Below are 27,148 nucleotides of genomic sequence, written 5' to 3' on the forward strand. Positions count from 1 at the left end.
GCGTTCACAATTTTTCTATGCTTATTCATCTCTTGGAATTCATGACTTCTTTTGGATCAAAATTTGGTAATTTATATTTCATTAGAAAATCATCAATTTCCTTTAGAGTTTTAAATTTATTGCCATAAAGTTGCATGTAATATTCTTTTATTTAATTCTTTTAATCCTTTTGGGATCTGGTGAATATTCTTAATGTGGTGTGTGTTTATTCATTAGTCAGATTTTTCCCAATGGTTTGTGTACATTTTAGTGGTTGTTTTAAGGAAACTGCTATTTATTTTTAAAATTCTTTCTATCATTTGTTTTGTGGCATTTACTGTTAATAATACCTTCTTTCAGTTTATTTCTTTCATTTCTTAAATGTAATACTTAGTTTTTCAAAATGCTCTTTTTTAAAAATTTTATTTATTTCTCTCCCCTTCCCTCCCCCCCTCCCCCCATCATAATTGTCTGTTCTGTGTCCATTTGCTGCGTGTTCTTTTTATCCACTTCTGTTGCCAGCAGCACGGGAATCTGTGTCTCTTTTTGTTGCGTCATCTTGTTGTGTCAGCTCTCTGTGTGTGTGGCACCATTCTTGAGCAGGCTGCACTTTCTTTTGTGCTGGGCAGCTCTCCTTACGGGGCTCACTCCTTGCGCGTGGGGCTTCCCTATGTGGGGGACACCCCTGCATGGCAGGGCACTCCTTGTGTGCATCAGCACTGCGCATGGGCCAGGTCCACACGGGTCAAGGAGGCCCTGGGTTTGAACCGTGGACCTCCCATGTGGTAGACGGACGCCCTATCCACTCGGCCAAGTCTGCTTCCCTAAAATTCTTCTTAAAACTAGTAATAAAAGTATTTAGGCTATGAAGTATTCCTGAATACATTAACAATTTTCTCATAAGTTCTGGTATGAATGTTGTATTTAATTAATTTCCAGATAATTTGTCTTTTGGGTTTTGATTTTCAATTTTATCCTGAAATCATTTATAATAGGGTTTTTAAATTTCAGGCTTTACATTTTACTTATTATTCTTTCATTGCCAATTTCTTGTTTTATTTCACTGGGGTAAAAAAAACTGGATGAATAAAATATTTCCCCCCACCCCAAATTTATTAAGGTTTTTTCTATGACCAAGTACATGATGTTTTGTAAAATGTTCCATGGCCACAAGAGAAAAATGCACATTCTCTCTGTTTATGGGGTAAAAATACCCTATTTATTACTACTGTATATCATTGTTCATCTACTTTGTATTTCTACTTTTCTTTCCTAATATATTCAATATTACACTGGCCAATGTATAAAGGGTATGCATATTATAGTGTCTTTGTGAACTGTACTCTTTATTATAAAAGGTATTTCTTTTCTTATTCAATAATTTTGTTCTTGGGTTCCATCTTATTTGATGTTTATATTCCCACTTCTTCTTCCCTTTTGTTTGCATTTGCTTGGCATATCTTGGTCCATTTCTTTATATTTATTTTGGTTATTTTGTTTAAGATGTATTTCTTATAAATAGCTTAAATCTAGATTTCTCTGCAGCTTTTGTCAATCTAAGAGTTTTTTCATTTCACAGTAGACTTCAATAAATTCATATCTATTGTTTTAAGATTATATTTGGTTTGCTTCCATCATATTTGTTTACTATTAATTATATTTGTTACTACCCTATTTATTTTTTTAACCTATTCCTTTTTGGTTGGATTAATCAAGTTCATAATTATATTTTTCTCCTAATAATTTAAAATTTTTACTCCACATATTTTGCTCATATTTATCTTTTTGTTTTTAAATCTCTCTATGCCCAGCCATGCTTTCTCTCTTCCTCCTTTCACAGTTGTCAATCCTTAATAAACATCTTGCTCCCCAAATTCCATCCCCATGCCTACTACCAGAACACCCATCTCACATCTCTTCTCTTTTCCTATTCCACAGGAGGAGCTATCTGGAATATTTTTATGCTTCTACTATCCTCCAGTCGAAACTATTAAATATTTCTTCATAGTCAGTATGCCTCTTCTGTTTCAAGAAATCTTAATTAACAATTATGATTTTATAGCCACCTTATTGCCATTTACTTACACTGACGGTATTACAAGGCTCACTGCTTATCACTTCCCCTATTCTGACACCTTGGTTCTGATTTAATCCTCACGTGGATGGAGGCTTCTCTACTTGTTCCCTCAAAAGTGACACATGGATGGTCCACTCCAAGTCACTCTACGTCTAGAAAGGTCTTTCTTTGGTTCTCATATATGAATAGACCTCCTGGCCAGTTCAGGACTCCTGGCTCACAGCCCTTTCTCTCATCTCTCTGTAAGAATCATATTGCCGTCTTCTCGCATCTTGATTTATCGATGAATACTTCGGTGCTGGTCCGGTCCTCATGTTTTTATTTTTTTATTTTTATTTTTTTTAAAGATTTATTTATTTATTTAATTTCCCCCCCTCCCCTGGTTGTCTGTTCTTGGTGTCTATTTGCTGCGTCTTGTTTCTTTGTCCGCTTCTGTTGTCGTCAGCGGCACGGGAAGTGTGGGCGGCGCCATTCCTGGGCAGGCTGCTCTTTCTTTTCACGCTGGGCGGCTTTCCTCACGGGCGCACTCCTTGCGCGTGGGGCTCCCCCACGCGGGGGACACCCTTGCGTGGCACGGCACTCCCTGCACGCATCAGCACTGCGCATGGCCAGCTCCACACGGGTCAAGGAGGCCCGGGGTTTGAACAGCGGACCTCCCATATGGTAGACGGACACCCTAACCACTGGGCCAAAGTCCGTTTCCCCTCATGTTTTTATAAGTTACTGGTTTTCTCTGTCTGGACACCCATAAGTGTTTTCTCTATTAACACACAGAAAAAACATTCCATAAGGATGGTTGTGTCTTTTTTCCTTAATCCTGCCCAGTAAAGGGAAGCTTGCAAGAAGTTAAAACAAGGAGATCCAAATAGGCTGTTATCTGATGACCTGACTTAAAGCCGGAATAAACTTTAGGTTATCTAAACGAGAAATAAATGGACTGCATGTCCTTAGGGTAGTGCTCCATGAATATTATTTCTCATAACCAAGCTTTTGATAAGAACTAGACAGTAGAACACTCAAAGTTATAGTCTCTGGCAAGAGCCTGGAATGCAGAAATCCCAGTGGCCAAGTAAGGGCAGAATCATAAGGCTGAAGTCTCCTTGGGAAATGTGTTAAGATGTAATCTGACACAAGACTCCCAGTTAGACCTCATTTTCTTAAATTATTTCTGACATTAAACAGAGCCAATAAATGGTATCCTAGGGTTATACTGGTGAGACATCAGTTCAGTTAATAATATGTGCCAGACAATGACATTGTTTTTGACTTTTTGCTTGTTTTTCTACCTTTTCTGGGGTTTAGAACCTGGATTCTGTTACTTTAAGGAATAATTACTTGACACCACTTCATAGCTTTTTACATTTCTACACTTTCAATTGACTATTGTTCATTGAGCACCTACTTTGTGTGTGATGCTGTCACACACATAATCTCATTTAATCCCACAAATAATCCCTTGGCACTCTCTGGTTTAGCACTTGCTCCTTTGCCACTTTTGGTTGACTGCTCTATATAGTTCGCAGGGGCAGGCTCTCTGCTGTGAGGCTGATTTGTGGGAGGGAAGCCCTTAGTTGGCAAATGAGCCTAGTGACCCCCCTGGCCAGGCCCTGCCGCTCAGGCTGGCTTTGCTGGTCATCTCTACCAGTGCTGGGCATCACCACCACCTGGGCAGCTTTGTGAAGATTCAGATTCTGGGGCCACACACCACAACTAATACCTCTGAGCAGTGAATCTGGGCAATCAGCATTTTCAACGTACTTTCCAGGCTTGGGATCATCTAAACTACTCTGACTAGCAAAGGCTGTAAAGACATTTTATCACTTCCACAGAGTTGTCAGGATCTGGCGGGGAAAACAGAAATCACTCTGGATATGGCAGAGGATATTTAATACATAGAATTGGTTACAGAAATGATGGGTAAGCCGAGAAGCTAAAGAAAGGGAGCAGCATCAGCAGGAAGCCACTATTACTTTTAAAGCTGGAGGCACAAGAGAAGGTGGCATGAACAGACTCAAAAGCCAGAGGATCTGCTGGGGCCAGAACACCATGGTGAGGGGTGACTGGCAGAAGGTGGAACCACAGAGGGACTGGCATGCTTTGACGCATGAAGAAAGTACTCACTATTGGAGATACCACCAAAAATGGAGAGAGGGTGAACATCCAGGCTTCTCCCTTCATGCCTCCCCCTGCCAATCCCTGTCTCGGGTTCCCTGACCCAAAAAAAGCCATCTTACAAGGGATGGCAGCCCTACGATACAGAGCAGGGTAAGTGTGAGGAACGGCACGGAGGACAAACAGGCCTGTGACTACTGGCCATACAATGAGATCTACATTTGTAAGCAAAGTTGGAAAGCAGTCATAAGCTGCTAATATGCCCAAGAAACATATGCTCCTCAATGGAAATGTGGACTGGGTGGTAGGCTAGGAGCTGGCACAAACATTTCTATTTTTGTGATGCTGGGTGTTCACAAAGAGCTTAAGCACATCACTCTGAAGCAGCCAGGCTCAAATGCAGCCCCTTCAATAAGTGGAAGAGCGAGGCTGTGATGTGGGGTGATTTGTCCGGTCAAGGCAATAGACGGTAGGGCTGAGAGGTGATTCAGAGGTATCTGACTTCAATTCGAATGTTCTTTCCACCACACCAGGTGCCCTCTCCTAGTTATCTGACAAAATAATTAGAAGATCGTCTAGTCAATATTACATTGCAGTTTTCCATTTTTGTAAATGCAATCTAAAGGTTGGCCAGGGAGTGGATGTGGCTCAAGTGGTCGAGTGTCTGCTTCCCACAGGGGAGGTCATGGGTTCGGTTTCTGATGCCTCCTTAAAAAAACAAACAAAAAAACCAACTCACGGGAGCTGATGTGGCCCAGTGGTTGAGTGCTGGCTTCCCACATAAGAGGTCCCAGGCTCAATCCCCGGCTCTTGTTACCTCAAAAAAGAAAAAAAAAAAAAAGAAAAAAATGTTGGCCAACAATATTAATTTACATAATAATTTCCTGTAAAACTGGTTCCAACCTAGAGGGCATTCGTGAATTTACAGAGCTTATTTTTTAATTTGCCACAGATGAGTCTGCTCCAAATGCAAGGCCAAGTGAAGGGGGGGAATGGCTGATTATGTAATTACCCAACTAAGAGGCAAGACTTGGTCAGGGCCACTAGCTGTATGTCCTTACCAGTCTTCCCATAAAAACAAACACTTCAATAAATTCTGATGACAAGGACAAGTAAGGAGCAGGGAAAAACACTGGAATAGGCCTCTAACAGTTGGGGTTCTATGTCTCTATCTGCTACTAATCCTACGTGACCTTGAGCCCTCCACTTCGGTTCTATCATGAATTGTGCTGGCTCCATTAGAGAGTGCCTTTGGTTTCATGCCATGGTCAAGTTTCTTAGCTAGAGCCTCACCTCAAATCCTCTTTGGAGTAAGGAGAGTACTTATTAATTATTTAATCATTATGAGTGTCATCTGCCCTATGGAAATTGTGCTTCCACAAGATAACCACACTCAAAATGTTGTTATGCCATTCAGGCTATATATGCTAACATTTCGTAGTACACGTCCTAATAGAGCAATTAAAAGTAATTTGGGTCTCAGTCATACCTGAATGTTAATGAGAACCATTTTTGTTTGAACTATGCTCTTTTGAGTTCATTTTCACTATCTGCAAGTAAATTCATTCTTTCATTCATTCAACAATCATATTACATATCTGGGAGTAAGTTCAGCCCTGGGGCCATAATGACATAAAGACAGGTCCTAGTCTTCAAAGAACTCACAAAGGAAGGAGAAAGACATGTGAACAGCTATACTACAATGTGACATGTGCTTGCCTTTGAGTTTTTGGAGGAGAAACTGCCTAAGTCTGCCTGGGGGGAGTCATGGAAAGCTGTGCTTCTGGAAAGTCTTGAAACGGGAATTAGAGCTGTTCTGAGAGACAGGGGTGGGGAAAATGCTAGGCACTGTGGCAGTATGCTTAAAGAAAGGCCCAGGAGCAGGAAGGAGTATATTTAAATTTTCATGGGAGTACTCTGAGGATGAATTTTGCACTTCAAAAATTTACATTGAATTAGTCCAAGGTTTGGGGTCTGTCTTAAAGGGTTGTTAACAGACCTCCAGACTGCTCAGTATGGCCATTAGTTCATGTTCAATCTTTTGCCTGAATTAAAATATATTTGTGAAAATTTCTATGGATTTGTGAATACCTAGAAAGGTATTCTTAGGCAAACGTCAGCCTTGCTAAATAGTTTTGCTGAGGAGGTAAGAAATATTACAGTTTGTCAGTGCACTCCGTGGTTCTGGCAATAAACAACAGCAACAGCAAACAGTAAAAATCAGAGGTTCAAAAAAGATGATGGCTTATTTTCTGAGTCCTAAATACAAGCAACAAAAATATTCCAAACTGAAAACAGTCCTGGACATAGTCCCCAAAGTAGAAATGCCTAGAAAATTTAAATCAGAAGAATTCACCTACTATAATGAGAAATCATAGGCTCAGATTTCTTTCTGTTAGAATATTTGCATAAACTCTCAAAGAAATGCAGAAAATCTTCATGTTAAATATTTGTACAATGGAAGACACTTCTACACATGTATTCAGACATATGTTATGTTACACGTTTGTAGGCTCAGAAACTGTAAAAATAGAACCATGATGTTCTTATATTCAACTTAAAGTTCTTCTATTCTTACTGATGAAAATAATTGAAACTAGGTTTCATTTCATATATCTAATATTTATATAGACAAGCTACTGCCAAAACCAATTCCAAACTATGGCACCTGTTCACTACAAATCCAAATGGAGACCAATCAAAACAAATTGCAGGGCTCTTATATTCTCTCATAAAACACATTCATCAACTCTCAGAACTGCTTTCACAAAGTGAATAAACAGAAATAGCTATAAATGGCAATGACAAAAGGCTCAGCATAACATGAACCACTCGTAAATCATTTTCCAAAAAAAGGTTGTGCTAAAAAGAATTCATAAGCCTTTTCAAACCAATTGCAAACATTAGACAGAAGAAAAGTAGCCAGTGAAAACAATTGGGAGGTATATGGTGCTTTCAGACCAGTGGAACTTGTATCTTTTAATGAAAACTCCACTATGTCACAATCCCCTACAATTGTCATTTCAAATGTACAAATACTGCTGTGTATGTGTGTGTGTGAAGTCTGGTGAAAACGTTAGGCGTAGGGAAGGGGTAGAAAGAAAAGCTGACAGTTGTGAAAGTAAATACATATGTAGTTATAATACCTTGGCTTCCCACTGGCAAAAATCCATGCAGATTTAACTAGCACTGTTACTTTTTTACCTCTTCCAGACATATATGGGATAATCACTACAAAATCTCACATAGTTGAACTTTTTGCCTCTATACAATATTTAAAGTTTTTCTTCCCCAGTTTTATCTAAACATTAGTTGGTGGGTAGATTTCACAATTCTATATATTTTCTACATTGTAAACTTTCTCATTTTTATTCACAGGACTGTGCTTTCTATCCATATTTTATTTCTTTTTCCCCCCAAGAATGCATGCCTCAGGAATTATTCAGTTATTACAATAATTTACTGAAAACCATACATAAATAAAGCCAGTTTAGACTTGTAAGAAAATATATGGTCTCAGAAATAAACAACAAAAATCTATTTGGCCTTGTACTTGCAGCCATCTGCAAAGTATTTCTAGGCCTGTTTCATCTTCTACTGAGAAAGCCAAAGCAATACAGATCTCCTACATTTCCCAAACACAAAGGATAGCTGTCAGTGTGCCCCAAAGAACTTCCTCTGAAGCAGGGGTCTGTGAGGCTCTGTGATTGTGGAAAAGCCTGAAGGAGCACAGAGAGTGGGAGGCAGGGCTGTAAAAGAAATGCATTGGTTAGAAGGGATGGAGGAAGCTGCTAAGGGTAGTAAGAGACAGAGGAGGAGAAAAAAGTTTGTTCAACCAAAAATTTTCTTTTAAAACCTTTCTACAGTGCTGGGCCAATAATGTTAATCATGACCAAGTAATAAAAGTGGTTTCAAACCAGGCATGCCTATCTAGATAGTAGTGAAATGACCACCAAGGACACACTTCTGCACCAGAAGGGTACTGTTTACTCAAACCTTTATTTGCCAGAACCCCTCCATGTCAAGTACTTTGGGAACACAATAATGAAGACGATGGCCCTGTTATAAAGGCACATAAAAAGAGAAGCCAAAACACAACATATATAATGATGGAAAAGTCTTGAACAGATTTAGGAGTTAATACCTTTTACTCGGCTTTGCTTCTGAACAAGTATTCAATCACAGTCAGGGGGTTTATATGGAAAGCTCTAAAAGATGTAATAAAAAATTAAAAAGTATAAAACAACAACAGCAAAAACCCAGAAAACCAAGAGGTCATAAAGCAGCTATTAATCACTGAATATTAAATTTCCCAAGCATTTGATATGAGCTTGGCTGGATGTAGTGTTAAGACATACTGGGCAGGGAACTGTTTTTAACAAATCAACAATCTATCTGGAAGAACCAAGCTAAAATGTAGTGGTCAGAGGGGAGGGAGGTGACAGTGGTTGAGAGGGAGCAGTGTTAAAGGAGGGATGAGATGGCAGAGCATGGAAGAAGGGCTGTCCAGGTGAGGGAAGCAGCGGGGATGTAGAAGACAAAGACTGGTGTGTCTGAGACCGCCAGCCAGCCAAGAGGGGAAGAGCACACGGATCTAAGAGTCGGAAATCCAGCTGGAGAGACCGATTAGTCCCAGGCTAGATGGCCCTGGGAGCCAGCCACGGATATGATAAGTTAAGGAACATCTACTGAAGGCCAATAAGATTTGAAAAATAAGAAGGCTTAAGAGGAGGCAAGATGAAACAGAAAGGGGAGTCTAGTGAGAAAGCAAAACTGGAAGCTGCTGCAGTAGTGGTGATGCTGAGAACCTAGAAGCCTAGACAGCGCTGGGCATTGGGAGGAGGGAGCCCTGGACAGTGGTTTCAAGGGGAATGTCATCAGAATCCTGGGTCTGAATGGATCCGGAGGAGTGTGGAGGTTAAGTCACAGGGGACTATGTTTTCCAACTTCACCGACCAAAGAGGTTAGTGGGGGTTCAAAGAGAACCTCACTTCTTGAACTGGTGGTGCCCCCTGGGTACCTTCCACCTCGGCCACAGAATGAACTGGGGGACACCTGACCCAGGCTAAACCATCCAATCATCCCTATCAAGAATTTTTCCTAAGTCAAGTAGTGGTGACCCTGAACTAGTCAAAACAGTCAAAGTCATAGGAAAGGTGAAGGTAGGAGCTTAGTCGTCATAATCCGCCTGTAGAAAAACGCCCAGACAAGACCCGAGGCAGATGGAGAAGCTACTGCCTGACAACTTTCCAGCTGTGTGGTAGATACCCATGCTCTCTAGCTACCAACTGGGTTCTAGGAAGGCCCGTGTTTTCATAGCACATTCACCATTTATTTGAGCTCGTTGAAGGGATTTCTAATCCTAGAGCCAAACTCTTCTTAACTGTAACAGGAATTATGTTATCAAATCAGCGATCACAGCTTGGCTGAGGTCATTGCCCCATCATCCACCTGCCGCTACCCTCTGTTCTGAGCCCGAATGGGGAAGATGGTGACAGGCTCTGGCACCAGACTGCCCGGCTTCAGTATTGAATGTGCTGCCTGCCGGCTGAGTGACCTCCTCAAGTCACTTCATCTCTGTGTCTCTCAGCTTCCTCATCTGAGACACCAGGAAAATGAAGCTCCTCCCACACAGGGCAGCTGTGAGGAGTGAAAATATGTAAAGCACATACAATGTCCCTGGCACATACTACACTCCATGAATGTAGTGTTGTTGTTGTTGTTGTTGTTGTTGGCTACTGTCACCAGCCCGATCCTTCCCCATCCTGCTTCTAAACTCCTCGTGGCTACAGAAGAGACTCAGAGCATTTGAGTCCCTGCAAAGTCCGGTTGTCCTCTCTCTCCTCCAGCCACTCCTTCCGCCCCTCTGCCCTCAGTCAAGGTGGAAGGAGCTGCTGTACACTGTACCCTCTGCCTCCCACAGCGTGAGCCTCGAAGAGCTCACTTTTCCACAAATGTTTCCAGTTCTCCTACGGCCTCTTGCCTGTGCCCACAGAGCTTGTTCTACTCGAAATAGGCTCTCTACGACCCTGTGTATCAATTACAAATGTCTATCTTCTCTGAGGACTTCCTTGATTCCCTTTACCGTAGAAGAATGCAGTACTTGCTCGACCAGGCTCTCATAACCCTCAGCCAATGTGCTTAGATACACTTAGGTGTTTGTGTGACCCCAGACTGCATTTGCGCTCAATCCTCTGAAAAATGATAGTAATTATTATAGCTAATATGTATTGTCCCAGGCTGTTATTATCCTCATTTTACAGATGAGAAAACTGAGGCACAGAGAGGTTAAATAACTCACCCGATCTCAGAGAGTCCAGTGGCATGGCATATACCCATGTCCAAAGTGGCCCTCTCAACCTCTCCACAGTGATGACTTCACTCACTAACTTAAGAACACTTCCTGACAATCTCTCTTATCTTGTCTCCTGATCCACAGAGGAATGAGGGCCCCTTGGTTTCCTGCCTTTCCCACCCATGACCTCAGGAGCACCAGTGCCCGCCTCCTCTCTGCTCTGGGCACCTCTCCTCCTCTCAAATGCATGACTGAGGGATGTTCTGAGCTCTCCCCATCACACACATTCTGAAGCCCTTCCCATCAATCATCCTTTGTTTTTCCTGGACCGTCAACCTCTTTCCTTCACCTGGCTGTTTACTCTGAGAATAGGAGCATGGTAACTCTTTCCTGAGACCTTTCCTCATGAGTTCAGGAAACTTCTTCTTTACCCCAACACTCCTCTCTGGCTGCAACTTTGTCTCACTTCCCTTACAGTCAAGGTCAAATTCCTCAAAAGACAAGTGTACACTCCCTGCCTTCACTTCCTCTGCCCCCATTCACTTATCAACCCATAGCAATGTGACAAACCCCAACTACCTCAAGTTCACAAATGGACTCCTTGTTGCTTCATCCAAGCAGTGTTTTCACTCCTTGTCTTCCTCAGTTTCTCCGCAGCATTTACACTGAGAGTGCCCCTCACACAGGAGGTGCTCAGGTCTTTGTTGAACTGGCGGTGACCAAGCTCCTTCACTGAGCACCCCTCCTCCTGGGCTACCCGGCATCGGCATCGCAAATACTGCCAGCTACCTACCCCAAATCCCTATCCTCAAGTTCTTTACTAGCACAACTCTGTTTTGTATGGGGCACAATGTGCCCCCAAACAAGAAACACGCCTTTCCAGACATTCTGGCAACGAGATGCTGGCAAACATTTATGTCCAGGGAGACTTGTTAAAGGAGCAGTCTGCTACCATGGACATTTCTGCTACTTGTCATTTGCTCTTTACCCTTTCTCCCCTGGTTGACAGACTTGAAAGAGAGCTTGAGCAGGGATGCCATATATACTTGGTCTCCTTTCCTGATATACCTGGCTTTCCCTCTACCTCTCTGAACTCTTCTCAGTTGCTTTGGTAGACTCCCTCTGCTTTGGCTGCCTCTTAAATATTCATGTTTCTCAAGGCAGCATCTCCTGTATTCTTTTATTCTCACTCTCCCTAAATAACCTCTTCCATTCCCAATGCAATCCAATACTTGTGATGACTCCCAAATATGTGTTGACCTTAGACCCTTTCCTGAGTTCTAGACATGCATTCCCAGGGTTCCTTCACTTAGTTGTCTTACAGGAACTATAAATTCAATGTACTTTAAATGCAGCTTGTATTTCATACCTTATCACCAAGCCTAGTCTGCCTCCTTCCCCTTCAGAGAATGCTACCATTATCCGAAAGTCAAGGAAGACATCCCAGTCTCTTCCTTCTAGTCCCATCCCTGCAGCCCCTCATTCAAATTCTTTCCTTAATGTTCTTTCATTCTTTATTTTTTCTTCACCTTTGGCCTGTTATTTAGCTTGAGACGTCATCATTTCTTGCATTGATTACTGACTCAGTTTCCTAATGAATCTGCCTCACTGGGGCATGATATTGCTAAAGGAACCTTTCTACAGCACTAATCAGCCAATGCCACCCTCCTTTAAAGTACTGCAACAGCTTCCTACTGCTTTAAGACAGAATTCAAAGTCTTTAGCTCAGTGTCTGACCTCTCATGACCCGACCTTTTAAACTGATTCCTCCTCACTGCCTGCCTCCAGCACAGCTGTAACCATACAGAGCGACTTGCAATTCCCAGAAGGCGCCGGGTCTCCTGCTCCTGCCTTTGTGCTCACTCCAGAGCCTGGTAGGCCACTGCCCCCTCTCTCGTGGGCTAACTGCTCTTTGTCCTCCAAGATGAGGCTCAGGCATCATTTCCTTCCATGAATCCACTCTTACTCCTCCCAAGTCAGGGTTCAGTGCCTCTCCTCTGTGTTCACGCGTACCCTGGGCCTAGCGCTATTGTGACACTTACCAAATGTAATCATCAGTGTAATTCTTCCCAACACACTAGCAGCCCCTTCAAGGCAAGAAACCTCTACTTATTTATCTGTAAATCATAGAAAGTAACACAGTTTCAGGTACTCAACTTGAAAGTTGAATGTTTAAAGGGTATATATATGAGCATGTTTATAACTCTTCTTAGTTAAGGTCCCTGAGCGCAGAAACTTGTTTTCAGTCATTGTGTATTAAATGAATGCTTAATCCATGCTGTCTTCCTTTTAGCATTGGGTAATAAATGAATGTTCATTTTGCAAAGTGATTTAACACGATAAAACATGAGGACCGTCATCAGTTTAGCATTCCAAATACTCCCAGAAGAGACTTCTTTGCTTTTTGTTTTGTTTTGTTTGTGGCTATTTTAGGTGCAGTTCACATAAGTTTCCCTCAGATTCTTCAAATGGACTCTTGTTTGGAATCTGATTATAAATGATGCTTGAATCTGTAACAGAAATGTTGGATAAACACACACAAAAAAAAAAAATCACAAAGAAAATAAAGACTGAGAATCTCACCACCCAGAGAGGCCCCTGGTTAACTGGGAGGGAGCTTCTTTTAATTCGTTTACGGCGATGCCCACATGCTGTCTTCACTCTCCACCTCTGCACTATTTCCAGAGTGCCATGAGAGGCTGGAAATGGGCCAGCACACCCCAGGCAAACCTCTGTCATCATTCCAGCAGATTTCAACACAGCATCCATCACCAAACAAAGCAAGAAGGCCCTATGTAGTAGCCACTCTAAATAGTAAAGTCTTCCCACCTGAAATTGCGCTTCTCTTGTAGCATGCTACTCTCTGCCTTCAAATCCCACTGGGCTTATCTATGGCATTGCAATCAGCAAAGCAGCCTTACTCCAAAGCAAAAACAGAATTCTGGATCCTCACTTATCTGTTAGATGAGACTCCATCCTACCCTGACCCGACACTTGTCAAGTGCTAAATTAAATCCTTAACTTCTTACCTTATTATTAAACTAGTTCAATTCCTATGATTGAAAGGTGGGGGAGAGGGGGGGAGACTCAAATCTTTAGCTCAAATCTCACACACCTGGCAGATTGCCTCAACTCTCACTGCTGTGCTGACTTCTTAGGAATAAATGCACTATCTTTTTCTCAGCATCAAGGGAAGGGATAAATCTATAATTCTTCAATTCAGCCTAACTGAAAGAAATCCAGGAAGGATCTTGCATTATTGTGATTATTAGCCATCCAACAGGAAAAACATGTGCCCTCTCCCTGGTGTTACTACTGCTAAATCCCCCTGGAATTCTAAGTCCTCTCCTGCCTAGGCTTGTTATTTTCCCTTGGACGATCTCACTATGGGATTTTCATTAGAATATACTGGACCGTGTCCTGGCTTGAAATAAGCACACACCATCATCACCACCACCCACCCCACCCCCAACACACACAGTTCAATTCACCTTAATAGAACGTAGGCAGAGGAGCCTGGGGACAGAGCCTAAAACACCTATGGACCATCTATGGGGTGGCAGCAGGTGCTAACTCAGAGAGCCTGGGAGCACTGGGACTGGGCATGAAAATCAGGATCTTGGATGAAGTTTCCTATCTGAGATTTCTGGGGGAGAGGGAAGAAACGCATGCAGGCACAGAGACAATTGCTCAAACCATTCTGACCCTGGGACGCTTACAGCATTAGCTCCTCAAGCAATGGACTAGGAAGGGAGGATGTGGAGCAGGGATAATCAAATCTCCCAGTCTCAAGAATATGGTGATACAAGGGAAAATTACAATTAAAGTAACTTATGGATGATAGTTGACAGTAATGTTACAATATTTTGCAGCAATGATAAGGAGATATTATTCCACTCCTAAGGGACAACAGCAGGGTATAAGGGAATACGGGGTTTTCCCTTTTGGAGAAATGAAAACATTCCAAAATTGACAGGTGATGACAGCACAAGTCTGTGCTAAAAATGAAAGCCACTGAGTATATACTTTGAATGAATTGTACAAAGCATGGCACTGTATAACACAGTGGACCCTGTGCTGGATGATGGGCTGTGATTAGCAGAACATTCTCTCATGAACAATAACAAATATATAATACTAATATAGCATGCTAATGATTGGGTAGGTTGAGGGAAAAATACACCAATTGTAAGACAGGAGTTATAGTTAGTAATTATATTTTGACGATGCTCTTTCATAATTTGTAAACAAATGTTTCACAACAATGCAAGGTGGTGGTGGGATGAGGTATGGGAGTCCCATATGATGATATGTGTATTTGTTTTGTAACTTCCCAATTTTTACTAGACACTAATTGCTTATGTATGTGCATGTATGAATGATAAACTTCAATTAAAAAAAAAAATCCCAGCCTCCTGGACCTTGGGAAGCCTAGAACCCTTTTGTTTTGAATAACAAAAGAAAAAAAACACCCCTTCTGATTTAGCAAATCAGTAGAAAAACAGGAAAAAGATGCCTCCTCTGGGAAGATTCAGCCTTGCAAAGAAAAAGCCCCCATTGCCCAGCAGGTGCAGGGTTTGGCAGCTGTGTGGGGGCTGAAATAAACTTCCAGTTGCCCTTCAGCAGGGCACCTTGGGGCACTGCACAAACTGCAACGTCCTACATAGCAACCCTCTGGAGATGGGCACCATCCATGGACAGTCATGTGGGATGGGTCTTCAAGGTCAGTCAGAAAGGAGGACAGAGTGGGGCCTAGAACCCCCCGGGGAGTTCAGGCTACCTTCTGGGCCAGAAAAACCATGGCCTACTGGACTCTTCCTTCATGGAACGAACATTTGTGCATGTGCAGGCCCTGAGCAGGGTGTGCAGCTGAAAGGCATGGTTCCAAACCTCAGGGACTGGCAGAAGAAGGAAAAGGTCCACCTCAAATATTTGCAGGGCCCAGGGCAAAAGAACAAATGAGTCCCACATACCATGTGCTGCCAAGTTTCTCTTTACCCACTCTATCTAAACTGGGCATTTGCTGCCCATGACGTATCCCCGCCCCCACCAGCATCACTATTTTCAGTTCCTCAAAGGAACCTGAGGTGGGAAGGCCAGGCTTTAATTTAGAATTCTCAGATCCCTCAGTGTTCTGGGCCAGAACAGACTAGCCCGCAGTCCCCAGCCTGCCGCCTTCTCCTCCGCACTGCAGGCCTGTCCCATGCCTTGTATGCGCACGTGCAGACAGTGCGGCCTGCGTGCTCGACCTTCAGCCACCCGCCTGCCAAAGCTGCTCACTACCCTTCATGCCTGAGGACACATTCACGGGGGCACGCTTCTCCCTCAGCAGGATGTACCTGAGGAAGAGGCCCCAGGCCCTTGAAGCAGGCTGAGCATCAATGGGCAGGGAATTCTGGGTTTTAGGGCCCTGGTTATGTGGAACATGGCCTAGGTAGGCACATTCATGCAGAATCTTAGGCTTCTTGCTCCATGGAGAAGGACAAAGCCAGAGTAGGGTCCTTCAAAGGACATAACCCAGATTAGGTGATCTGGGGAAGGACCTCTCTTGCCTGGGTTTAAGAACAGTACTAAGACACAGAAGGACAAGCTGGCAACTACAAACAGTATGAGCAGTGCTCAGACAGGGAGGATACAGATTGCTTAGGGGAGCATCTGGAGTCTAGAACTGCTCCTTGAAGGAAGCAATACCTATCTGTGTTGTAGCTTCAATGATAATTCTCAGGAGCAAGGTAGAAAAAGATGGGAGGAATGTTTCCAGGGCAAAGGCATGGGGCTGGGATAACACGGTGTTTTCTGGAAATTAGCAAGTATTTGCCATTGTGGAAATAAAGGGGTATATGTTGGGGAGGCGCCTGGCATGCATTTGGAAAAGTTGACAGGGGTTCTGCACAATAAGCCTTCATGTGTCATACTACAGCATTTGCTCAATACAAGGGTTGCTAAGGAGAGCTTCACTCATTTTCACAACTAGGGGTGCAACCTAAACCGAGTCACTGATGAATAGAAGGTATGCACTACAGGTAGTTTCAGTATTACCAATCACACACCACATGCTTGGTTTTCCCCCTCAATCTATTAAATCCAACATATTGATGGGCAGTGTGGTTATTTTAAATATGATTTTAGCTACAGCCCAGACTTTCCTAAATTTTGGGCTGACACCTCTCTGTGGACTTCTCACAAGCATATTATACATCATAGGTCCTAAGGGGAACACAAATACCTCTATCCATGCCTCTTTCGACTTCTCCATTTCACTAAATGTCACTCCCTTCCCCTTTTATTCAGGGCAGTATAAACTGGCGTCATATTTGATTTCTCCCTCTCCCCTCCAACCATGACTACCCTGAGTCCGGCTGATTTCTCAAACCACCTCTCTCCATCAGTCCTACCTCTCCCTCAGCTCAGCGGCCAGCATCTCCTACCAAGATTAATACAACAGCCTCCTAATTGGACCCCTGCTTCCGTTCTGCATTGGCAAGAATGACCTTAAAAGGCATTAGAAGGCGATCATTAAGAATGGTCTTAAAAGTTCAGGTTTGTCCTTTGTGTCAAACCCCTTAACGCCTTCCTAGTGCATTCAGAATAACACTCACACTCCTTCCCTTGGCCTGGAAGCCCTTGTATGAGCTGTTGCCTGCCTTGCTCTTCAACATCATCTTAGCCACTCCCTCTTACTCAGTAGGCTTCTGCCCCACTAGTCTTATTTCAATTCCTCAAGCACAACCAAGGCCTTCCCTACCTCATGGACTTTGCACATACTACTCCCTCTGTCTGTGATGCTTCTCCTTGATCACCCTATCCAGAAAGCAGGCTCTTCTAGATGATTCAAGCTCTTAGCCCCTTTTTTATTTCCTTCCTAATGTTTACTGTAATCTGCAATGATTTTATTTTATTTTTTCTGTATATTTTACTTAATTTCCTCACTACAATGTAAACCCCCTGAAGCCTGGGGCTTAATGTGTATATAAAGAATGAGAGATAAAGTTGTTAACTAAATTAAGCTCAATGTGTGGCCCAAAGAAGGTGCTCTAGAAATATTTATCAAGTGAACAGAGTTATAATCATATTAGAAATTTGCTCTCATTATCACCCTCCAGCTTTTTGTTAATTAGGTTTCCTAAACTTAAAAGAAAAATCCTTGCTTATAAAAAAAACTCAAATGAATAAGGAATCTTTTTTTTTTTAATTCTGTTACCATCTATACAATATAACAATGATTCTGCCTTGGAATCATTATATCTTGAAGAAATTTAATGTAAGTCTGGGCTCAAAGGTATTATTTTCTTCAAGTCTTCACATTGGCTATTATGTGAAACTCCAGGGGGAATTAAGGGGTAAACAACTACCATGAATGCAAATTCATTTATTAAAAAGTTCATGGCAGTACTACATGCCTTATTTAATGTGGAAAATATTTAAATAAGATCATTATGGCTCCCTTACAACATATCTATTTAGTCTAAACCTCTGGTTCCTTTCCACTATAAATCTACTTTGTTTGAAATCTCAGAATATAGAGCCCAAGATTTTTTCCAATCCTAAAACCAACATATGTGCACAATGATCTTTATCATATTTTGGACTATTACTAAGAGTACCAAAATTTTTGCAGATAATGTGAAATTTGTACTCTTTAACTACTCATTCAATCTCTTTGTGCATCTACAGCCAATCCCAGGCAGGAAAAAAACTATGTCATTGAGATAGGAAGTAGTTACAAGCATGCCTTATTTTTTTTTTTAAGATTTATTTTATTTATTTCTCTCCCTCCCCCCGTTGTTTGCTCTCTCATGTCCATTTGCTGGTGTTCTTCTGTGTCTGCTTGCATTCTTGGCGGCAGTGGGGAATCTGTGTCTCTTTTTTTTGTTGTTGCATTATCTTGCTGCATCAGCTCTCCTCCTCTGTGGTGCCACTCCTGGGCGGGCTGCGATTTTTTCACGCAGGGCAGCTCTCCTTGCGGAGCACACTCCTTCCACATGGGGCTACCCTAAGTGGGGGACACCCCTGCATGGCATGGCATTCCTTGCGTGCGGCAGCATTGTGCAGGGGCCAGCTCACCACACGGACCAGGTGGCCCTGGGTGTAGAACCCTGGACCTCCTATACGATAGGTGGACGCTCTATCAGTTGAGCTACATCTGCTTCCCACAAGCATGCCTTATTAAGCCAGGCCCATTTCCTCTAAAGAACAATAATCTTTCAGGATAAAATTGTTTAATAATTTCCTAAAAAGAAATAAACAACTAGGTTTTTTCCAAACAAAAATTATAGAGAAATAAAGATCACTGAATTTGTTTTTAAAAAAAAACAAAACTTAATACAAGAATTCATTTTTCTTATTTTAAATAAACATTGAAGTTTTGGTTTGCTTGAAATTCCTAGAATATACTTTGTTCTTCACATATGTTGCATGTAATTCTACATGTACCCCTTGTCTCTCTGGCAAATACTTCTTCATTTATCATCCTGCTAAAGGGTTGCTTCTTCTGTACCTTTGCATGTCTTTCCACTGGGTTTCCCAAGCATCTTGGAAATATATCTTCATATATGGTAGCAAAGTACTAAAAAGCACTGCTGGGTGTTTTTTGTTTTTTGTTTTTTTTAATTAAAAATTTTTTATTTTTATTATTATTATTTTTTAAAATTAGATGTGTGTTTGTCCCTAACCAAGAGTAGCTTGAGGACTCACTCATTCCCCTTCGTAATTCTACCAGGACAGTGCCCAGTACAAGCAGGTACTCACCCAACATTTACTGCAAAATGAAGGGTTAAGCACCTCTATTAGTTCTTTTCTTAAGACCTATAACTATAATGGCCATATTTTATAACCCTAGATTATAAACATTATGTAAAGTAAATTCATAAAAAATCTGAAATATAGATAGTTTTTTACAAAGTACCCACCCTCTTCTTTTTTCCCAGTCACAGATGGGAGCACCAAATATAACCATCAATTAAATCACTCAAAACTGGCTTGAAAAGTAATATTTTAAGAATGGATAAAAATAAATTGAAAACTGATATTTCAGCTACTTTGTATTAGCAAATCTAAGAAAACTTTGTGGTCTTTAAATTTTTAAAGTTTGTTCAGATGTACACCAGAGCATTATTTGTAACTGCGAAAAAATATAAACATCCTCAAGAGCCAATAATAATGGTACATCCATAGAATGAAATATTATGCAACTATTAAAATAATGCAGAAGTATATTTAAAGACATTCACTGTGTATTTATGTGCAAAAGCAAATTATGGAGTTGGATACACCATTTATGCATAAAAATTATATATGTATATTTGATCAAAGAAAAAACCTGGAACAATATACATGGGATGTAAACAGTGACATCTCTGTGAAGCACACTTCTTTTTGTTTATAGGAATTTTCTAAAGTTTCTAAAATGAACCTGTATTATTTTTATCACTAGAAAGGGTAATTTGTTTGTTTTAGCCTATTTGGTGTTTCCTCCTGATCTTTTTTCACACTTAAAATGCATTGCTTAAGAAAGTTTGCTTAAACATAAATGTCAGTTTTAAGCTTTTCTAAAAATATAAAATTTAATAGAAAGGGTTAAAATTAAAGCAGATTTCTGAATTCTGGACTGTGAATATATAAATGAGGGGGAATGGAAATGTTCATGAATGTTTGGAAAACTAAAAGGAGTTCTGATTTCATGTACCATTCAAGTTAAGGTTTCTTAAAGCCTAAAACATTCACTAATGTGCCATAATAAGATAGATTATGACATATATACATAGCTCAAAGTTTTCCATGAGCAAATATTCTACATTGTTTCCAAGCACAACCTATCATCATTGATAAACTCTTTCTAAAGGTTAGAACTGGGATTAAGAAATACAGGTAAACCACTGTCTTCATCCTTCAAGAAATCTGCTGGGAAGATGGGTGGATTCTTTCATGTTTTATACATATTCTTCAGGTTTACATGTATTCAAGTTTCCAATCTTCAGATAAATAATTTTGCATGCATTATCCCCTCTAAGTCTTACTACTTTCTGAAGTAGCAACTACTATTAGCCCCATTTAACAGGAGGGAAAACTGAGGTACATACAAATCAAGTAATTACCATAAAACAACAAAGCTGTGAAGTGGGAAGGCTGGCTCTGGAATGCAGTTCTACCAGTCTACAAAAGCATGAGCTTTTGACCACTGCACAACACTACACTATACTATACTGCACACAACAACAACAAGGTAAGGGGTACAGGCAGTAGGCAACATAGGTGATACAGTGATTGAAAGGGAAACCAATACCACCTAGAAGAATCAGAGGAAGCTCCATGGAGTGAGCACTACTTGATTGGAATTTTAAAAGACAGAAATGCAGTAATGAGAGAGAGAAGTAGCTCCAGGGGAAGGCATTCTTCTCTCCTACATACAAATATGGCTAGGGTGTCCCTGAGTCACCCCCTCCAAAGGATTGGGACAGTCATCCCCTATAAAGGATTTGTTCAGCCCACAAGAATGAACCTGACAATTATTTTATAATTAGAATGGAATCTTAGCAATTCAAAGCAAAGAAAACATTCTTTCTTACCATTACTGGTCCTCTCCCACTGTTCAGCAATAATTTTTAAAATGGAAAAATAATCTATTCCTAAATAAAACCTAAAAGAACAATGAACTAAAAAATTCACAGCATTCATGGAAGAGGAAAACGTCTCTGGGTTAAGAAAGTAGGCCAAACTTACAGAAATAATTGTGTCAGAAGTATGGAACTAAATTTTAATTTATAAGTAGAAAAAGACCTTCAAGAGAAGTAGGTGACAAGGGAATAAAATGAATCAGACAAATTTATGAAGGAAGTGAATGAGTAAGCCTTTGGCCTGGACAGTCAAGTTTAGAGTACAACACTTATTTACAGATGTTCCCCCTATGATAATGAAAAAAAAAAGGGGGGGGGGAGAGAATGGGAGGAGCAGTATCATTTGGCCTTAATTTTTTTCCCTCACACTATAATCATATATATGTAAAGGAATATTTCTTTGTGAAAAGGTTAAGAAAAATTTACCAATAAAAAGGAGTGTGTGTGGGGGGGTGACTTCATTTACTTTAGTTCTTTAACCTCAAGGATATAGAAGACCTTAATCACTTCAGTCATCTGTCTCTAATTCTGCTCATCCTATTCTCTCTTTTTTTTTTTTTTTTTTAGATTTATTTATTTATTTAATCCCCCCCCTCCCCTGGTTGTCTGTTCTCGGTGTCTATTTGCTGCGTCTTGTTTCTTTGTCCGCTTCTGTTGTCGTCAGCGGCAGGGGAAGTGTGGGCGGCGCCATTCCTGGGCAGGCTGCTCTTTCTTTTCGCGCTGGGCGGCTTTCCTCACGGGTGCACTCCTTGCGCGTGGGGCTCCCCCACGCGGGGGACACCCTTGTGTGGCACGGCACTCCTTGCGCGCATCAGCGCTGCGCATGGCCAGCTCCACACGGGTCAAGGAGGCCCGGGGTTTGAACCGCGGACCTCCCATATGGTAGACGGACGCCCTAACCACTGGGCCAAAGTCCGTTTCCCCTATTCTCTCTTAAATCCACTCTTCTAAAGCTTTCACCCCCACCTCTCCACTGAAATTACTCATCAAAGTGACCAGTAATTTCCATGCTACTAAATCCAGTGGTCATTGATCAGTCCTCAACTACTTGTCAGTTCAGCTGCCATTGACACACTTGGTTACTCCATCCTCTTTCATACATTTTTTTCATACCAGTCTCTTGATTTTCCTACATCCCTGGCTATTTCTTCTCGGTCTCCTTTTCCTGATCTCTTAATGTTATAGAGTTCCCCAAGGTTCAGTTCTTATTTTTCTATTTTTTTAACTATACTCACCCCTTAGTGATCTCATCAACATTCTTGACTATAAACACCATTCACAGGCAGGAGCTCCCAACAATATATGCCCAGCTCAGCCCTCTTCTTGAACTCCAGATTGGGTCATCTAGCTGCCTATCTGACATGCCCATTTGGATATCTAATAGGCATGGCTTACTTAACATGTCCAAAACTGATCTATTGATGCCATCTTCCCACCCCACCCCAGCCTGCCAAAAAAAATCCTACTCCACCCACAGATGTCCACTTCACATTTGATGGCAACTCCATCCTTCTAGTCACATAAGCCTAAAAATCTTAAAATTATCCTTAACTTCTTTCCCTCATTCCCATCTTAAATCTGAATGCAAAATCTGTTAGTTCTACCTTCTAGAATTTAACCTCTTCTCCCCACCTCCACTGCTACCACCATACAAGCCAGCATCATCTCTTACCTGGATTGCTGCAATTGCCTCCTAACTGATTCTCTGCTTCTACCCTTGCCCCTCACAGACTATTCTCAACATAGCAAGAGTGTTCCTTTGAAAACCTAAGACATCATGCCACTCCCATGCTCAGATTCCTGCAGTGGCTCCCATTTCACTCATAATAAAAGAGCCAAAGTCCTGCAATGGCACACAAGACTCTATGCCATCTGTGCTCATGACAACCTTCCCCTGCTCCCCGCTCCCCCCCCCCCACAACTAACCTCCTCTCCAGGTGTTTTTCCGTTCAATAACTCTGCTCCAGCCACACTGACCACTTTGAAGTTCCTCGTTATATATGTATGCAATTTACTTATGTATTATGTTTATTGTCACCCGCTCACTCCTGCAGCCTATTAGAATGTAAGCAGAACATGTGCTCTACAAGGGCACAAGTATTTGCTTTGTACACTGATATATCCTAAGAGACTAGCCAGTGTCAGGCACATAAAAGGTGTGCAAATTAAAATGTGCTTAATAAGTGAATTCTGAGTCTCTTAGCAAGCCCTAAAGAGCCAAACCATGAACTTGGCTTGCTCCACTAAGAATCTTACTTTAGTCCTTTCTCTTAGAAAGCTTTAGAATAGAATTTGTTCATCTACTTATCCATCCATTAATTCATCCACTCAATATAAATTTGAGTAACTTATCATTCACTGCACAGGAATTAGAGTAAAAGGCTGAGGCCCTAATTTTGGATAGGTGAAGAGACAAGAAACCATAAAAATATAATTCCGTCTGTCTTTACAGAAAGAAGTCCTGGGTACAACAGGATCCCTGAAGAAAGTCTCCTGACCAAGACTAGAGGCAGGAATGGCTTTCTAGAAGATGTGCCCCTTGAGCCAAGTTCTTAGGGGTTAGTTAAGGAAAAAGGGTTGGCAGGGACTTTATAGGAAGGGAGGAAGATCCATTCTAAGCAGAGGAGACAGCTTGTCTGAAAGCACAGACGGTGCACGAAGCCTTAGGCACTGCAGGGAGCTCAGTGAGGCTGGAGTCGTGGAGTTCAGGGGATATGTGGAGATGGAGGGGCCTTCTTTCACTTATAATACCTAATTTGATTTAATCTGAAGTTAAGGGGTAGCCAGCAAAGGCGCATAATCAGGTTTGCATTTTTGAAATACCTATCTGGTAGCAAGTAGTAGGAAAAATTGGAGCTTTGAGACAGATTATATAGATGGGTATGGAAACTTAATTAAGAGTTAGAAACCTAGCATACCTCTTGTAAGAAGGCAAAGAGTTCCAAGGATTTTAATACTTGACTCAAAGTAATTTGACAATATTATTGTTATTATTATATACTCATACAGATTCAACCTCAAAGCTCAAATGAAGTGAAACAGGGTAAACACTCATGAAGAAAACCACCATCGATGTACCTCTTTCCTCATCAGGGAACTCACCACGATAGTGCAAGAGAATGCTCACAAGGCCAAAAGAAACACCCAGTCCCTGCATCATCTCCTCATTCCCACTCCCTCTCAGGCATTTCATATTTTGCTTTGCAAAAGATTACAACACTCAATAGCTGCTTGCCACTCTGGAGTTCTAGGATCCCTCTTGGCATTGCAACAGTAAAATCTTTCTCTGTTCTTAAAGCAAAGGGGAGGGACTGCCTGAATCACAGGAATGATTACCTCAAACAACAGCTTTACTTTTTTGAGGACACAAAAGATCTTTCTCAATTGTCTTTCACAACATGCCTTGCTAGCCAAACCTTAAAGGTTAGTTTGGTTTGGGGGACCACTGCAGGCAATTGGAAAAGAACCAGAGCCCTCCCTGGCATTGATACAGAATTGGACTTTCGCAGGTAAATAAGAGTACTAAGTTCCTTGTTCTCTAGTCTCAGTCAGGCTGCCTTGAAATTTGCTAGTGAGTGATTTTCAAATTCTCCCTGGGTATTTATTCCAGAAGTTTAAGAAGGATAAATAGAAATCAGTCACAAAGGGATCCTAGGTACCTACTTCTCTTTTATGGCAGCACTAGGAATTTGGAAAGTTGATAGAAAATCAAAGCACTAACCACTCTCATAAACTGTACACATGCACACACACACACACACACACACAGAGCATCATTTACAAAGTCCAACCTATCTATTTAACAATGGAAGACTGAGGAGGGGAGAACGGGAGAAAAGCTATATATGGTCCCAAGCCACAGAGAAAAGTTCATAAGGCAGGTCAGAGGTGTGTGTGTGTGTTTGTGTGTGGAAACATATAAGACAAGTGCTTGACGTTATCTGCCTAAACTTCCTCTCATATAGAGTTATTTTCACAATTTTATTTTACATAAAGAGCTGAAAGTCACACTGGAAGTGATTAAAATATTTATCAAACTTCTAAAAATAATACTAAGCTTCAGAACAAATTATGATTTTCAATGATTTGTTTTAAAATGTCTGATGCAGGAACATGAGAGTGTGAAACGAAGTCTAAGCAGTAATTCTAGAATGTGTTCAGAGGGGAAGTTTTCCTTTTTGGGTTCTTTTATTCAACAGTGAGTAATTTGCTGTGAAGTAAATTTTTTAAAAAAAGTTTCTCAGGCATTGCTCTGAATTTAAATCTCTGCCTTCTGGAGAAAGCTTCCTGTACAGAAAGAAGACAAACTTGTTATTTATGTAATAAGAAGTTTTGCATCTTCTTTGAATTTTGCTATTACTTTTCCTTCTTAAAAAGTATCCATTTTAAACTTATGGTTTTGGGGTAGAGGAAGGAGAAGGTCAAACTGGCCTTCGTCTGTTTTCCTAGGAATGGTAATCTAAGAACCAGAGATATTATATAAATCAAATACAAATAAGTTTTTTTTTTTTAAAGATTTATTTATTTATTTAATTTCCCCCCCTCCCCTGGTTGTCTGTTCTTGGTGTCTATTTGCTGCGTCTTGTTTCTTTGTCCGCTTCTGTTGTCGTCAGCAGCACGGGAAGTGTGGGCGGCGCCATTCCTGGGCAGGCTGCTCTCTCTTTTCACGCTGGGCAGCTTTCCTCACGGGCGCACTCCTTGCACGTGGGGCTCCCCCACGCGGGGGACACCCTTGCGTGGCACGGCACTCCTTGCGCGCATCAGCGCTGCGCATGGCCAGCTCCACACGGGTCAAGGAGGCCCGGGGCTTGAACCGCGGACCTCCCATATGGTAGACGGACGCCCTAACCACTGGGCCAAAGTCCGTTTCCCTAGTTTTTTAAAATATATACATTTATATATTAGAAAAGAACATAAACTATCTAAAATTTGCGGTTTTGGGATTCCTTATCATTTCAAATAGCAAATCAGTTTAAACAATGTAAAGCAGTGGAACCATGATTTCCCCCATACCACTTTAATTTTAATCTTATTACTAAAGAAAACAATCCTCCTGGTAGCTTCCTCTAATATACTGATGTCTAACATCATCATTTTAAATAAACATACAATTTGATTTAAAATAGAAGTGGCAGTGCTAGAAATAAAGCAACTTGCTAAAGTTAGATGGAAATAGCTTTATATCAATAAGAAAAATTGTTTATAAGGAAAAGACAAAGTGTCTAGAGACAAAGAGGAAAATAAACAAAAAGACAAAAATAACAGGGACTTGAGAAATTACAGTTGGTTTTCTTATCTGCTAAATAGAAATAACCATAGCACCTACCTCACAGTGTTGTCATGAGGATTAAATTAATCCATATATGTAAAGCACAGAAAATATTGCTTAGGCTCACACTGAGTGCCCAATAATTAGCTGTAGTTACTATTATTTTTGGTGATGTCTCGTGTTATTAGGCAGTCTCTTGCTCTCCCTATGGGGAAGGTGAGCATGGTCTTGATGGGATCACAATCTTGTGAAAATTTTGGTTGCCACGCAATGACTGGCCTATCTCACAGAGGGGATATACTGAAGAGACTGCTCAAGACCCAAGAAGCAAGAAAAGGTAACCACTCTATTTCACAAAGGGGTCAGTGTTCTGATTTTTGAAGGGAGGGCTATCACCTAAAAAAGAGGGATAAGGCTTGTTCTGCATTTTCCAGAGAGCTGGACTCGAACTGAATGGTGAGAGTTACAGAGGGAAATGTCCTCTCAGCATAAGAAATACACTCTAACATTGAAAACATTTACCTTATAAAAGGATAGGCTACGGTGAAGGGTAAAGTATGCATTGTTACTGAGTATGGAAGTAGGAGTTTCATCAGTCAAGGATAATACAGAAAAGATTCCTGTAACAAATCTGAGATAGATGACAACTGACAACTGTCACCCCATAACTATAAGATAGTTGTTGCTTCTACAGATAATTGCCCAGCAATGTTCCAAGCATTTTACATACACTGGTCCATTTAATCCTTACCACAGCCACCTGGCTACACAATTGGGGTTCTTAACCATTACATTATATTGTC

General features: G+C 41.3%; 1 protein-coding gene across 4 annotated transcripts in view; it reads right to left on the reverse strand.

Moving 5' to 3' along the window:
* The window catches only part of PIP5K1B (phosphatidylinositol-4-phosphate 5-kinase type 1 beta), a 301,860-nt gene that overhangs the window by 182,176 nt on the left and 92,536 nt on the right, over nt 1–27,148 (reverse strand). For 2 of the 4 annotated variants that reach the window (XM_058301709.2, XM_058301706.2), the window contains one exon: nt 4,908–4,985. The exons of the other annotated variants lie outside the window; for them this stretch is intronic. The gene's annotated coding sequence lies outside the window, so the exon portion shown is untranslated. The remainder of the gene's footprint in view (nt 1–4,907; nt 4,986–27,148) is intronic. 4 annotated transcript variants of the gene reach the window in all.

This window comes from Dasypus novemcinctus, chromosome 8 (assembly GCF_030445035.2).
Source record: "Dasypus novemcinctus isolate mDasNov1 chromosome 8, mDasNov1.1.hap2, whole genome shotgun sequence".
Lineage (NCBI taxonomy): Eukaryota > Metazoa > Chordata > Mammalia > Cingulata > Dasypodidae > Dasypus > Dasypus novemcinctus.